The sequence below is a fragment of the Schistocerca serialis genome, chromosome 5, assembly GCF_023864345.2.
Source record: "Schistocerca serialis cubense isolate TAMUIC-IGC-003099 chromosome 5, iqSchSeri2.2, whole genome shotgun sequence".
Taxonomy (NCBI): domain Eukaryota; kingdom Metazoa; phylum Arthropoda; class Insecta; order Orthoptera; family Acrididae; genus Schistocerca; species Schistocerca serialis.
The window spans coordinates 446,440,269-446,456,937 of record NC_064642.1 but is presented as its reverse complement, the minus strand read 5'-3'; the positions used below and the strand labels follow the sequence as shown (position 1 = coordinate 446,456,937).

General features: G+C 42.8%; 1 protein-coding gene and 1 non-coding gene across 2 annotated transcripts in view; one reads left to right on the top strand and one right to left on the bottom strand.

The window, feature by feature from the left end:
• Window positions 1–16,669, bottom strand: part of LOC126480897 (neural cell adhesion molecule 2) — a 586,813-nt gene that overhangs the window by 24,359 nt on the left and 545,785 nt on the right. The gene's annotated exons all lie outside the window — the stretch shown is intronic.
• On the top strand, window positions 14,079–14,153 carry Trnaa-ugc (transfer RNA alanine (anticodon UGC)). The gene has a single exon. It is a non-coding gene; the product is annotated as a tRNA-Ala (tRNA).

Sequence of the window (16,669 nt, the reverse complement as noted above, 5' to 3'; positions counted from 1 at the left end):
TACACTCGCTGGACATTGTGTCTAAGGGGTTCAGCCTGATCGGGTTGCCTCCAAACACGTCTCCGACGATTGTCTGGTTGAAGGCATATGCGACACTCATCGGTGAAGAAAACGTGATGCCAATCCTGAGCAGTCAATTCGGCATGTTGTTGGGCCCATCTGTACCGCGCTGCATGGTGTCGTGCTTGCAAACATAGTCCTCGTCATGGACGTCAGAAGTGAAGTTACGCAACCTGTAGCCTATTGCGCAAAGTTTGAGTCGCAACACTGCACGAAAAGCATTATTCTACATGGTGGCGTTGCTGTCAGGGTTCCGCCGAGCCATAGTCCGTAGGTAGCGGTCATCCACTGCAGTAGTAGCCCTTGGGCGGCGTGAGGGAGGCATGTCATCGACAATTCCTGTCTCTCTGTATTTCCTCAATGTCCGAACAACATCGCTTTGTTTTACTCCGAGACGCCTGGACACTTCCCTTGCTGAGAGCCCCTCCTGGCACAAAGTAACAAAGCGGACGCGATCGAACCGCGGTATTGACCGTCTAGGCGTGGTCGAACTACAGACAACACGACCCGTGTACCTCCTTCCTGGTGGAATGACTGGAACTGATCGGCTGTCGGACCCCCTGCGTCTAAAAGACGATGCTCATGAGTGGTTGTTTACTCCTTTGGGCAGGTTTAGTGGCATCTCTGAACAGTCAAAGGGACTGTGTCTGTGATGCAATATCCACAGTCAACGTCCCTCTTCAGGAGTTCTGGGAACCGGTATGATGCAATACTTTTTTTGATGTGTGTATATAGGAGTCTGCATACGAAGTGATTTAAAGTGGGAAGGCAGACGCCGGAATTGGAAGAATTCTCAGGAAATGTAGTCCGTTTACAAAGGCGGTAACTTACAAAACCCTCGTTCGACTCACATCTGAATACTGCCCGTCAGGATGACAACTGTTCCATGTATGATTGATAGAGGAAACAGAGACTACCGAAATAACAGCAGCGCGTTTCGTGACAGATTCATTTGGGAAGCGCAAGAGCCTAACCGAGACGATCAAGCAACTTCAGTGGCATCCGCTGCTCGAGAGGCGTTTTGCATCACAGTATGGTTTACTGTAAAAATTTCGAGAGCGTACATTCCTAGAACAGTGAACAAATATATTGCTTCCCCCTACGTATATCTCGCGAAAAGGACATGAAGATAAAATTAGATGTATTGGAGCCCACGTGGAGGCTAACTGGCAACCGTTCTTCCCGCGTCTGGGAAAGGAGCCGGGGAAGTGACAGTGGTGCTTGAAATACGCTCCACCAGATATTGTGTATATGTGCAGACGCAGAATATGAATGTCAAGATGGCAGTGTCCTCTGAAATGAAATAATGCATTGATTTCGTTCATATTCCTATAAAAAGAAGTTCATTTTTTATAAACAATTTAATTTTTATAACATACTTTGGTCTGTAAGCAGTTTATGTTGTTCTATCACATGAAAATGGATAATAAGCTGAAATCGTTTTCGTGATGAATAAATAAGTTTAACAACAGTCCAAGTGGAAAATATATTCCAGGCTGTGGTCTCAAGTTAACAGATAATAATCACTTAAAATGGTTCGGCGAAGCTCTTTGTAAGTGCCTGGCTCCTGAAACGTTCCTGGAAAACAGTGTGTGCTATCCAAGGACGACTAACTACCCCCCCCCCCCCCCCACAGCACACTGCAGTTTGTTTCACGAGTGCAAGTTCTGCGAGGCATGCAGGAGAACTTCTGTGAAGTTTGGAAGGAAAGAGAGAGGTAGCGGAGGAAATAAACCTCGTGAGGACAGGTTGTGAGTCGTGCTTGCCGTCAGTGGAGCACTTATCCGCGAGTGGCATACGACCCGCCTTCGAATCCTTGACCAGCACACAGCTTTTAGTCTTTCAGATAAGTTTCAGAGCAGCGCACACACCACTGCAGAATGAAAATTTACTCTTGAAACCTAGGCCCTGCTGAGCAGCTTCTTAAGCGTTAAAGATACACTGTTTCAGGTCAATGTCGAGTAAATAAAGATACACAGACTGGTCCGGCCAATGCTAAAAATACTATTTTTTACAGAAACCAGCATACATTTAAATTGAACCACTCAAAGATCCTGTCATACACAAACCCCACGGCACTACGAACGTATTGGATAGCATTTTCAGTGTTTTAGACACTGTGTCTTTGAAGAAAGTCAATTCTGTTTGTGGGGTAGCATGCATTTGTCGATCATGTGATCATGGATAGTCCATATCATATACTGACTCCATATCGTCCTTAACGATTAGCAACAATAACAGTCTGATGATTACTACCTGTCAACGTCTGATTGTGAGGGTAGTTTTTTATCCATGGGTCATATTCACGACAACCAGTTACGATGCGCAACGAGTCATTAGGTTCATATATAAAATATATTTTTCTTTGTGAAAACATTACTGGAAATTTTTTAAAATCTTAATCTACAACAGATTTTGACAAATGGAATTCAACCATGTATGTACTATCTACTCTGGAATCCACGTATGGAGTTGGGTAGCTGTCTGGTGGTCAAATTTTTATGTCTGCCTATTTTGCTCCCTGTATTCATGAGTAATGATGTGGTTAGTAGTGAAATATCTATGAATACTGCTATTATTTTAATATCGTGCCTCATTCTTCGCAAAGAACTTCATAAGGAGTAAGCGTGTTTAAAGGCTGTTTTAAATGTCTGAATTTAGGTATACCTTCACCGTTATGCAATTAGTATCGACAGTATTGCATCATCTGGCAGTCTTTTGTAGTACGTCTAATTTTTAAACGGTTGCCTACGTGAAGAACACCAGGTGTTAACCTTACATCTCATGTCTGTCCAACGAATACATTGTAGCTTTGTGTAGAAGTCCCAAAAAAACATTTTCCCTACGACATCAGAGAATACAAGAATGCAAATTAAGGCAACATTCCAATAATTTTCTCGAAAATTCCAGCAATTAAATACTGAGTAAATGTTTCACTAGAGAAGATCTATAATATGTGATTTGCAACTGGTGTTCTGATCAATAAGAAAACTCAGAAATTTTGAACAATCAGTTCTATGTATTTCCTTTCCCGGTGCTGTGTTGTTATTCTAAGTATTATGACGTACGTTTACCATATGATACAATCTCACTGAAACGTGGCCTCTTTTGTGATCGAAAGGGACGAAGCTAATGTCGCCATGGTAGCGGCCATGTAAAGAAACCAAAATTCTGTTCATGTGGGGAATCTGTCTCTCAGAGATTTCTATACCATTTGCATTGATTTGAGTCCAATAATTGATGATATACAATGGGATAGTTAAAAGTGTGACCTACATGCCTTTCGCAGCCAACTCATATACTCGCACCTGAATTATTTCATACACTTTAAAATACACATTCCTAGAAGGTAAGAGTTCGTACTTGGCGGGATGGACCACTATCAAGATCACATGATCTTGTACCAAATACGAGACAATTGATTGTTCCAAGTACCCTACACAATATTTGTTGCCTGTACGGATAACGGTTCCGGTGAAGTTCTTCTTCACACTCATTCCTATTAGTACGACCAAAAATAGAATCATGTAGACCAATTACCAACTTGAACTTCGCATCAGATGCACATGCACTCAATTTCTTTCTGAGTTAGCAAAATGTGTTATTACGAGTGCGACCAAAGTTGCGAGTGCCAGGACAACACTCGTGTACATGGTATTGCCATCGACACAGCAAAAATTCTTCGTCATAGCATTTTGCTTAGGGATAAATGATACCACGTTTTATTCAATTACTGACCATAATTGTACAATGCCTGCGTCTCACGACAAACGCATTGTAGTCCTGATGCTCATAGGAACAGATTTTCCTTCTTCGATTCCACGGGTCGATGTTTTTGTTCGGGCGTCAAGATGTCCGGCAAAATCTTTGCACGAATTTTTTTCTTCTTCAAAACATTCTAGAGAATTTTTTTAATATCTGATTTAGAGACATAGCTCCACTGCGATTTCTGACACAACAACGCTGCCACACTACGAGCGCACGTCCACTCCCTGCTCATAACTGACTGGTCGAACATAGATCTGTTGTTTTCAGTTGTTGGTTCAATTGGCCACCGTTGTTACAGCCAGGAATAAAATGTCTTGAAAGTTTTTGGACGGAGGATATAGGTACTCAGTCAGGTGTCTGATAACAGTTTCCAGTAATCGAAACTAGTGGCAAAAATAATGAACATTTTGGTAGCAGCTGACGATAAAACAATGTAATTTCCAACACATATCTGCAAGCTATCGGTCATGAACTTCTGAAAACATTCTTGTAACATGTGTATAGTATATGACATTCTTAATATGGTACAAGTCTCTTGTATACTTGAGCTCTTAAAGTGACAAACACGGTGCAGAAACGATCAGACAATGTACGCTTTCATCGATGTTACTAACTTCACCTAAGAATTCCGGGAAGTCAGGCCATATGTAAATCTTTTCCCTAACATTTGTCTCCAACTGCAGAAGACATCTTCTGAGGTGAAGCGGTGAACTGCAATCAGAACTGGAGAGTATATCGAATATGTAGACAGTATAAAGGGCATCACATTCCATCACACGATGCCGTCTACGACAATATCTCCGGTAGTGTCAACACTCCTTTTTGAAAGTAATCGATCGTCTTTCTGTCAGTGCAGAGTCAACACCTTTGTATTTTCTCTTAAAATTATTGCGATGTTTATAAATCACAACAGCCTCTTTGTCCAGGCGCGAATGATATTTCCATGTTATCGATATGTATCTCGTCTCAATGAATTTTACTTTGTGATTACACTCTTGGTAAACAAGTTCTGCTACGGACCATTTATCCTTATGTCAGAGACGGCATTTCCTCCGTTCATCTGAAGGGATTTTATCACTTCTTTTCGTGTTGCCAATATATATTAAAAGGTTTTCCATTCCATAGTGTGATGATAAAGCAGCCAGTATGTAGTATGAAAAGAAGAAAACGTTATTGGCTGTGATGTTGAAATTACTGTTTATTTACTCATCAATGACGTGCGTTTTGCCTGATTCAAGGCATCTTCAGTTTGGCCGATAAATGTTAATAAGTAAGTTATGGATATCGACGATAAAAAAAATTCACAAAAATAAATTAACCATATCATGTGCAAGTAAAATAGTCGAGGCAAATATGTGCTCCCTCCTGTATTAAAAGCAGGTCATGTGGTCCAGTAAATACAAGGCAGGATCAGGCGAGTACAATATGACAAATGGTACACATGCTTGAAGCGTCATTCTATATCCTGCAAACACATAAATATCGATATCCATAACTCGTTTATCAACATTTATCGAGCAGTCTGACGGTGCCTTGAATTAGGTGAAACGAGCGTCATTGATGAATAAATATACAGTAATTTCAACATTGCAACCAAGTGTGTTTTCTTCTGGGCAATTTATAATAGTCCAATACTACAATGAATTTTATACGCCCCCGTTGTAAGCAAATATTATTCTTTTCATTTCTTGTAGATCCGGAAGTAATTTCAACTCCTTATTTGCCCAACACTTCCACAAATGGACCTGTAATTTTACTAATAAACGGAAGAAAAACTTTCCCGTTGGGCGGCTATTGTTGCTTGCTGATCCTAATTCTCTCCCTAGGTCGTATATCCCGATCTGTCTCCTTGTTGGAATAACAATTCCTTTTAAAGGTCGATCATACATGTTTAACTTCGTCTTGTAAGTAAAACGGTTCTCAAGTATTGTTGGCGCTGCCTACCAAGATTTTTATAACACTCCTTTTCCTGCCTTGGGTAGCGGTTAGAATCATTTTGAAGATAACGATCTCCCCTCGTCTTGTTTCCTCGCTGGATGACAGACACTTCCAGAAAACTCTCTGTTTCTACAGTAAATTGTAGTTTTTGGTTGACGCTATTAACGTGTATCAAGAAAGCATCATTTACTGGCGGTTCGGAAATCTTCATATACAAACTGGCTGCAGCTGGACTAAGAGGACTGCCCATAGCCACCCCGTCAATCTGTCCATAAAATCATGATTATAAAGGAAATAGGTTGTGGTGAGGCACTACGAAGATTTCAAGAATATTCAGCTCTCCCTCAAATTCCGACTGCAGTTCACCGCTTCATATCCGAGGATGTCTCCCGCAACAGGAGACGAATTGTTAGGAGAAAGTTTTATATATCGATGACGTCGTACAGCCACGAATGTTAACTGCCTTTATACGTTGACCCCTTCTGAAGGAGGCCGTAACACGTTCTGGAGCGAGTTTATCGACCCTGCCGGGTGTCGAACAAGTGGTCCGCTTTAAGCGCTAAGCTGAGCCGTATTTGGCGAGTGGTCCACCTGCGGAACGGGGACGCCCCAGCGGCCGGCAGATCCCCGCCGCTTGCCGGGGAATCCTACGTGTCCAGCCAGAGCCTATCGGACGCGAATGGGCTTCCGGAGGGCTCGCCCAACGAGCCGCTTACTCCGAAAAGCCGAATTTCCCCGGAGAAGGAACAGGCGCAGCGCGGCGGCCGCTGCACCGCCGACACTAGTAAAACTCTGTCTCCGGTACCTTCAAAACAGACACTAAGGCGATATTTTGTCTCACGGTATTTTACCTACACCCAGTCTTCGCTTCAGTTTTAAAAAATGTATAACAGGGATTCGAAACAGCAGGCGAATTAAGGTAAGGCAAATACAACGGAACTTAATTTCATCGAAAAATAAGAACGAATTTTACCCACTGAATCTCGCTGTTTCATAATTATATTTCCCGACGGATAGTGATAAAGATTTAATAATCGCCTCACAGAAATGAAGTTACGTATTGAACTTATATAAATGTGGTATGATGCAGTAATTAGTTTCCTGCGTTTGAAGGGGAACAACGTTGCTACGTTTTGCGATAGAGTATGATAGAAATTCATCATCTAAGGGTATTATACGTATGTCTTGATTACAAAAAAATTGTCATTATTTTTAATTTCTCATGACTCGTTTCGGGTTACCCCATCATCACTGTATCTTATCATTTACGAGGATCGACCTGAAAGTAATGCACCACATTTTGTTTTTCCTCAGCTGACCGCGGCGGTAGGAATGTGCAACGTTAGTAATGCATTATTTGAAGTTTTCCGCGTACGCCTGCAATTTTTCCGTTTCCGTAGATATATAGCGCACCTGTCACAGAGTTTCAAAATGGCGTCCATAAGTGATGTACATTACAAGCAGGGCGTTGTCATTGAATTTCTCACTGCGAAGACAGGAACTGTTGGGAACATTTACAAATGTTTGTGTGTTTTTATGGAGCACCTACAGCCGACAGAAGTACGGTTATTCGCTGAGAAAAGGTGGTGAGGACATTACGAGAAGGCCGTTCGGCAGAGGTGCAAAATTGGCAGCGTTCGGGGAGGCCAACTACGGCTGTCACACATGATGAGGTGCAGCTTGCTAATGTGCACAATCGCGAGGTGCGACACATACGGACTCAGTGGTTAGCGCCGAAGCTGTCAATCAGAAAATGAAGTGTGGATGTATTCATCCGTGCTCTTAATTATTCAGAAGTGTGTGCATGAAAGCTGGAACACAAATCTTTCAGAAAAAAACCCTTTCTTCTGTGTTCCTGCAACGTTTTGAAGATGATGGGGAATCCTTCTAGTCTCGGGTTCTGACAGGTGATGAAACCTGGTTTCACCATTTTGAGCCCGAAACGAAATAACAACCGAGGGAATCGCATGATTCTCCCTCTCTACAAAAGAAAAAAATTCAGAGCAACTGCTTCCGCCGGTAAGATCTTGATCAGTGTGTTTTGGGACTGTTAGCGAGTCATACTCACTGATGTGACGCCAAGGGGCCGCGCCATTAATTCTGAAGCATTTCTGAACACCTTAACCCAGCTGAAGAAGCGGTTCCAGTGACTTCGACGCCATAATAACCATAGTGATTGTTTGATTCAGCATGATAACCCTCGGCCTCACGCAAGTTTAACGCCTTCGGAACACCTCACCAAATAAGATTGGACAATGTTATCCCATACACCCTACAGCCTTGACGTGGCTCTCTCGGACTTCCATTTGCTTCGGGCATTGGAGGATGCTATTAGTGGAGGGTGGTACGCACAGTAAAAAAATGGCTTCGTGTCCAGAACAGAAAGTGGTACCGACTGGGCATCCACCCCCTTGTGTCTCGCTGGAAGAAGGATACAGAACGATAGGGGAGATCCCAGATCCCGTAGAAAAATAAGAAGCGTAGAAAAAACATCATTCTTTCTTGTGGATACGTTTCTCTTTGTTCAGTACATAACTGTTGAAGAAAGAAAAAAATGGGATGCATTACTTTCTGAGCGACCCTCGTAAAAACGTGCCATTACAACAGGCGAGTTTGGGCACTGATGTTGTAATGGAATATGTGTTGGTAGAAAGATGCTATGTATCGATGTTAAAAATCTGATGACAAGCTAACCGGAAACCTGTGTTAAAAAGTTGAAAATAAAGAAAAAATGGTGGCGAAGACAAGTTGTAACTGTTAGTGCCAACAAGGCCGCATCTCCCATCAAAGATATCTTGTCTAAAACGATGCTTTCGTTATCTTATGGTACAGTTTTCTGACTTATACGACGCTTGTAAATTGGAACAGAGACATAGCAATATACAGTTTTTAAATATGACGCATATGTCACTGACGCTGCTACGTTGGAAAAAGGCCAAATGCTGAAATTGGCCATTAATATACTACATGGCGCAATGAAGTTCAAACGTATAACAAAACTGGCCCGGTGCGAGTATGATTCGTACTCTGAGGGTTTCGCGTAAGCTTAATTGTATAAAAAGTTCATCGGAAATCGAGGATTTCGACGATTTTTACCTGTTATCGACATTGATACCGCCACGGTATCGGTCCTGGGATATCCAAGACTTTCGAGAACGTTTTAATTTTAATTTTCAAGTCAGATAACAAAGAAATTTGTTTTTCGTGTTATTATGACAAAACCACAATTTTCTTATTTTTCCTTTAATTGTACTGTGGAACCTTGCTTCTTCCAAATCTGGTGATTCTAGGTCAATGGTTTTAATGAATGAGTTTGCGAGAATCAAATATGTGACATAAATTGCTGTATCTTTCGAATGCATGCCTTAGAAACTTAACATTTTACACACCCAAACGTCCATAGACATAAATTTCGACCTGACACGTGTACCCGACATTGAGAAAATGTAATTACAAATTAACAATTTCGGATCTTTTCCTTGCCAGCACTGAAACGTTGATGCTTCCATATTATGAGATTCTAGGTTTTGATGAATAATTTCACGAGCGTCAAATATGTGCCTAAATGGCCGTAACTTTTGATTCCATTGGCTTACAAGTTAAAGTGTTTTATACCGCCGAGGCCCCGTAGATCTCAGCACGTGGAAAAAATTTCAATTTGATATGTCAACCCGTTCCTGAGAAAAAGAGTTTTTAACAATCGAACATACAGAAAAACAAATGCGCATCAAAGCTATCCTCTAAATGTTCCGTGTTCACCGGTTGAGGTGCGGAAGCCTGAGAAGACATGTAAGCGCCTTTAGCGTTGAGGTATGTAGTGGAGGCCGTGGACACAAACGTGAAGAAACTTGTGCCACAATGGTTAGGTGGCGCAGAAGCTTCCAAGGCTTTTGAGTGTTAAGCAAGCCTGAAAAGTCGAAGAATGAAGCGGTAGACAATTTCTTATATTTTCTAAAGAGAAGTGGAGGCCCTGGTGTTGGAAACTGAAAATTAGTCATGGATCTTCCAGAACGTTTTGTACCTGACAATAATCGCCGACTGCGCTCTAGCTTTCCCAGCTGCTTGCGCCCATTCATAATGCCGGCAGAACCGAGGCGGCAGGGCAAATACTGTAGCTGTTTAAGATATTTCCACGTGACTTCTTTAGCAGCCTAATCATCATGAACGGCTGCTAGCTGTATCACTACCGCAGGGAGACAAACGAGCAATGCAAACACTGGAAACATGTAGATTTACTACCGCGAGGAAGGTTCATACAGAGGGTTTTTAAGTAGCGTCACGTGGTGTTATTTGCTCGGGAGAGAAATCGTCACAGGAGTGTATTATCAAAACATCCTGAACGACGTTGCGGTACGTTGCCCGGACAAAGCGTTGCGGGAAGCCAGGCAAGTTGGTGCTTTTGCTCAACGATCATTCCCCAGCTCACGCTGTACTGGACGCAGACACAGCCGCTGCTTCTTTGGGCTTTCAAATTTGGCCTCACCTTCCATATTCTCCTGACATGGCACCAAGCAATTTCTTCCTTCCGTGGCGCTCTAGAAAGCAGGCACCGACGGCATACCGCGCAACTTCTACGCTGTTTGGGTTGCCGCACGCTCCGCCACTAAGGGACGCACGCCGTGGGAACTCTGTGGCCAATTCCGGTGGTGCGTCAATAGCGTTCAGGCCAGACCAACAGGCAACGCCCATGATAGCGGTCTGTGACGTGCCGCACCTTTCCCTGCATCCACACGGCCTCGTGCCGAAGATAGACCCGCATGGTTCCCGCCGCGAGGCAACTATTTAGCCGACACGCGAGCTTAACAGAACACTTCAATGGCAACGAGAGCCGCCAAGACCTCCGTTGCGCCTCGCTCACTAGTCTGCCATCATTTTCCGGGACAGAACGCGACCTCCTCCGCCTGGAATAGCAAGAATAGGAACAGACATGCTGGTCACCAGGTTTGGTCGAGGGTTGCAACGACGTATACATTGAAAATAAGGATATTTGTTTCGGCTCTTTGCTTCACTCCCTAGATTTGAAAAGAAATCATTGTCAAAGATGACAACGCAAAATCGTGTTTTCAATGCTACACATCGAAAGTTCGTCTAAATATAATATAATACACTACTGGCCATTAAAGTTGCTACACCACGAAGATGACGTGCTACAGACCCGAAATTTAACCGACAGGAAGAAGGTGCAGTGATATGCAAATGATTAGCTTTTCAGAGAATTCACAAAAGGTTGGCGCCGGTGGCGACACCTACAACGTGCTGACATGAGGAGAGTTTCCAAGCGATTTCTCATACACAAACAGCAGTTGACCAGGGTTGCCTGGTGAAACGCTGTGATGCCTCGTGTAAGGAGGAGAAATGCGTACCATCACGTTTCGTTTAAAGTTCGGATTGTAGATTATCGCTATTGCGGTTTATCGTATCGCGTTGCTGCTCGCGTTGGTCGAGATCCAATGACTGTTAGCAGAATATGGAATCGGTGGGTTCAGGAGTGTAATACTGAACGCCGTGCTGGATCACAACGGCCTCGTATCACTAGCTGTCGAGATGACAGGCATCTTATCCGCATGGCTGCAACGGATCGTGCAGCCACGTCTCGATCCCTGAGTCAACAGATGGAGACGTTTGCAAGACAACAACCATCTGCACTAACAGGTCGACGACGTTTTGCAGCAGCATGGACTATCAGCTCGCAGACCATGGCTGCGGTTACCGTTGACGCTGCATCACAGACAGCAGCGTCTGTGATGGTGTACTCAATGACGAAACTTGGTGCAAGAATGGCAAAACGTCATTTTTCGGATGAATCCAGGTTCTGTTTACATCATCATGATGGTCGCATCCGTGTTTGACGACATAGCGGTGAACGCACATTGGAAGCGTGTATTCGTCATCGCCATACTCGCGTTTCACCCTGCGTGATGGTATGGGGTGCCATTGGTTACTCGTTTCGGTCACCTCTTGTTCGCATTGACGGTACTTTGAACAGTGGACGTTACATTTCAGATGTGTTACGACCCGTGGCTCTACCCTTCATTCTATCCCTGCGAAACCCTACATTTCAGCAGGATAATGCACGACCGCATGTTGCAGGTCCTGTAAGGGCCTTACTGGATACAGAAAATGTTCGACTGCTGCCCTGACCAGCACATTCTCCAGCTCTCTCACCAATTGAAAACGTCTGGTCAACGGTGGCCGAACAACTGGCTCGTCACAATACACCAGTCACTACTCTTGACGAACTGTGGTACCGTGTTGAAGCTGCTTGGGCAGCTGTACATGTACATGCCATCCAAGCTCTGTTTGACTCAATGTCCAGGCGTATCAAGGCCGTTATTACGGCCAGAGGTGGTTGTTCTGGGTTCTGGTTTCTCAGTATCTATGCACCCAAATTGCGTGAAAATGTAATCACGTGTCAGTTCTAGTATAATATATTTGTCCAATGAATACCCGTTTATCATCTGCATTTCTTCTTGGTGTAGCAATTTTCATGGCCCGTAGTGTAATTGATCATCTATTCGTGAACGTTTTCGCAATCAGTACTGAGCAGCTTATCGTAAAAACAGCCAAAAAATGATATTTTCCGAAGCATGCGCAACTGACGAAAATCTCGCCGCATTGACATGGTCTCCGGTACATTCCCGTCGCTAACAACAGATCTGTCAGGTATCAATTAGGATGCGTACCAAGCATCCTTATGAAAGGATGTCTTGAAAGACAGGCCTCGACAACTGATTATGGACCAACGCAAGAATTTTGATAGCATCTACCCTATCTTGTAATTATTTCCTCTGCTGTCACATGATTTTTAAGTCGTACCGTGAAATTCTTTACCTGTCGGAAAATGCAGTCGTCTCACAGCTCACAAGTAGACGTACATTTCGTTGTTATCAGTGTCTCGTTGCAAGTCGGTTCACCATTACCATCTATGGAAGTCCTATCTAGCGTGTTATCGTGAAAATAACTTTCAGTACGTTATACACACCTATATAACCATTAATCGCACCTCACAATTTTTTTTATTTCAAAAAAAGGAATGTGTTCCCACTTTCAAAATGTTGTCAGGTACACCGAAAAAATTTCGAATGTAAAAACGTCGCGAAAAACTATCTAACATAGACCTGCTGTTTGGTAGTCAACCTCGATGTTTTCAAAAACTAGGTAGCATGTAGCAAAAAGCCGAAACACCTGTCTCTTTATTTTCAATATAGAATGCGCCAGCAAAAGTTGACCAACATTGGTTGATCTCCCATTGTAAGCGACGGTGACGTGCTAACTGGGACTTGGTATAACATCTACTCTTTATTGTGTTCACCGACAAGAAGGTGCTAAGACTTGAGCTTGTGCTTTTATTCTTGTCGGACTTAGAAATTTTCCTAAACTGTATTGACCTCCGATACTTATCCCGTTAACGACACTTTGAAGCGTTTTGGTTTCAAAGACTTAAGCACAGAGTGCCGACTTTCTTTTTGTAATTTAAGAACTGAGGAACTGAATTATATGTTTTTGGGTTTAAGGAACTATAAGTTTATGAAGGTGGTATCTGTTCTTTCCGACATGTCCGACAGAACAGATACCATCGGTGACCAAGCTGCTCTCTTAGACTGAAGTGATAATTAAATCAAGACCCTAAGCTGTCGGCAGGCGTTGATATATATCAACGGGGACAGTTGAAAATGTGTGCTCCGACCGTGACTCGAACCCGGGATTTCCTGCTTATATGGCAGACGCTCTACTCATCGAACCACTGAGGGCACAGAGGATAGTGCGACTGCAGGGATATATCCCTTCCACGCTCCCCGTGAGACCCGCATTCCCAACTTAATGTCCACACACTACATTCGTAGTGACCCTGCCAATTACACTCATTACTCACGGCAGACAACGTTACTGAGTCCTGAAAGAGTTCGGGAGATGTGTGTACATTCAGTACAGAAGAAGTAGGTCAATGGCCGGTTAGCCTTAACTATATGAAGATGGTATCTGTTCTTTCGGACATGTCGAAAGAACAGATACCATCGGTGACCATGCAGCCCTCTTAGAATGAAACGATAATTAAATCAAGACCCTAAGCTGTCCGAAAGAACAGATACCATCTTCATATAGTTAAGGCTAAGCGGCTATTTATCTTCTTCTGTGCTAGATGCACACGCATTGCCGGAACTCTTACGGGACTCGGAAAGATTGTCTGCCGCGAGTAATGACTGTAATGGGCAGGGTCACTACGAACGTAGTGTGTGGACATTAAGCTGGGGAATGTGGGTCTCATGGGGAGCGTGCAAGGGATAAATCCCTGCAGTCTCACTATCCTTTGTGCTCTCGGTGGCTCAGATGGATAGAGCGTCTGCCATGCAAGCAGGAGATCCCGGGTTCGAGTCCCGGTCGGGGCACACATTTTCGACTGTCCCCGAAGATGTATACCAACGCCTGTCGAAAGCTTAGGGCTGTGAGTTAATTATCATTTAACTATAAGTCTGTTGTTATTGAAGAACTATTACTTGTTTGTTCGCAAGTGGGACAAGTTTGTTTAATCTCAATTTCAATAAATTTACTTCCATATCACAATGAGGAATTTGTCATGTTGTGATGGAGAAATAAACTTGAGTTACTGTGACTATCTGCACCTTTAATGGATATCTCCGGGAAACGGATATATCGCTTCCTCTTTCCTCAGATGAGGAAACCATTAGTGGCAGACACGAGCTTACTTGCACGTGGAATGTTACTGAACAACAAAAATGCAGACTTCCGCAACCTGGGTTCTCGCAAAGTGATTCATTGTTGCGAAGAATGTGTTGCAATAAAGTGTGGATATGTGGAGGCAGACTAACACCAGATTTCGTGGCCACAACTTGATTTTTTTGAGGTGATGGTTAAAACCGTATGACTAATCCTGGTACTTCGCCAGCACGATGGAACGGTTAATAAAACTCTCTCAAGTATTCTATGAATACAATGTCTCATAGAGCAACAGGGTTGGAAGACAAAATGGTTAAAATGGCTGTGACCACTATGCGACTTAATATCTGCGGTCATCAGTCCCCTAGAACTTAGACCTACTTAAACCAAACTAACCTAAGCACATCACAAACATCCATGTCCGGGGCAGGATTCGAACCTGCGACCGTAGCGGTCGCGAGGTTCCAGACTGAAGCGCCTAGAACCGCTCGGCCACAACGGCCGGCAGTTGGAAGATAAAGAAGCGTGATTATCGGACGTGTCGCAACCACCTTGTTAGGTTTTAAAGCACTTTTTTCACTTTATAATAGCGTGAAAAGTTTTTGAAGTGCAGAAAGTTATACATCAGACGAAAATTTCTTTCTGAGAGATCGAAATGAGACTTACAGATAGCAACATTAGAAACAAACGGTCACCGATTAAAGAAATGTCTCCAGAAACACAAGTTGACATATACTCCTTATTCCTATTCTGAATCTTAATATCTTCACCATAATACTTCGGCATGCAAAACGAATTTATAACTAAGATTAGTAATGTCTAATATTTATTATTTCCGCGCGGGATTAGCCGTGCGGCCTAAGGCGCTGCAGCCATGGACTGTGCGGCTGGTCACGGCGGAGGTTCGAGTCCTCCCTCGGGTATGAGTGTGTGTATGTTTGTCCTAAGGATAATTTAGGTTAAGTAGTGTGTAAGCTTAAGGACTGATGACCTTAGCAGTTAAGTCCCATAAGATATCACACACAGAATATTTACTGAGTTTATTGTTAAAATTCTCTGTAGCGGTAAGTCACTAGATAAAATAATTTCCTAAGAAAAATAACACCACTTCTTACAATTATTTGTTATGTTTTATCGTGTGAGTCAAATACCTTCGTAAATATAAATACACGTTGGACAGTGCAAGCAGACTGAACTTGAAATATCACGCTGCATTTTTTTTCTGCTCCGTGATTAAATAGCTTTCGCAGTTGGCCTCGCATTTGAAATTGCAGAGATTCGTGTGGAATCTCATCGAAGAGCTGAAACATGTCAATATTATAACTCCACATATTTCAACTTTTTTAATCTTTTATGTAATTCGTTGCGTAATTTCGTTTCTCGTGTCGTCAGTATCTTTTCGCAGTTGTAACATTCTGCGTTTATTGCACAGGAAAAGTATTTCACGGGATTAGTGCCTCACGTATATCTATATGAACTCGTAACTGACAAAATTGTGAGGGAGAGAGAAAATAACACATCGGTAAGAGATAAATTTTCGACAAAAAGTACATTCCTCTTTGTCGTTGCTTTTATATTATTGACAGATATAACACAAAGTACACCCTAAGCTTGAGAAAAAAATCATTTTGCCAGCTTGCTTCCCATTCCAATATTCGCTGCAGCCTGAGCCGAAGTATCCCAGACTTTGTTTTGTACAACGCTTAGCCCACCTCTACCGTCTGTCGAAATGTTACCCGTTAGCACAAAGCTTATGATACAAGGGCTAAAACATTATTTGGCATTACTACACACAATCGTTTTAATTGAGAACTATCCAATCATTCTGGTTTATCCATAAGGTTGTCTTTTGGATCCGTATACCAGTTTCAACGAAATACTTTAGGTAGCTTTTTAACGGAAAAAGTGCGATTTGAAGTAAAGGGAAATCTATACTCGAAGATTCTTAATACCTCAACATGAACTTCCTTTCGGAGAAACATTCACAGTGTTGGCAGTTCTTGAAATTTTAGCTTCAGATTTACTAAAGTAGCATGTAATTTGTGAAACTATCCGTCACTTCTCTCTTGTTATAGAGGAGCCACAGCGCTGCAAAACCCTTTCTAAAAACATAACCAAGACTTACGGTCTTTGAGCTTTTTTTGGCTCCAGTTTCTTATTGGCTCAGCTTCAAGTTACTTTTACTATCTTTTCTTATATGAACATAAATGGTTTGTGAATTCCGCCG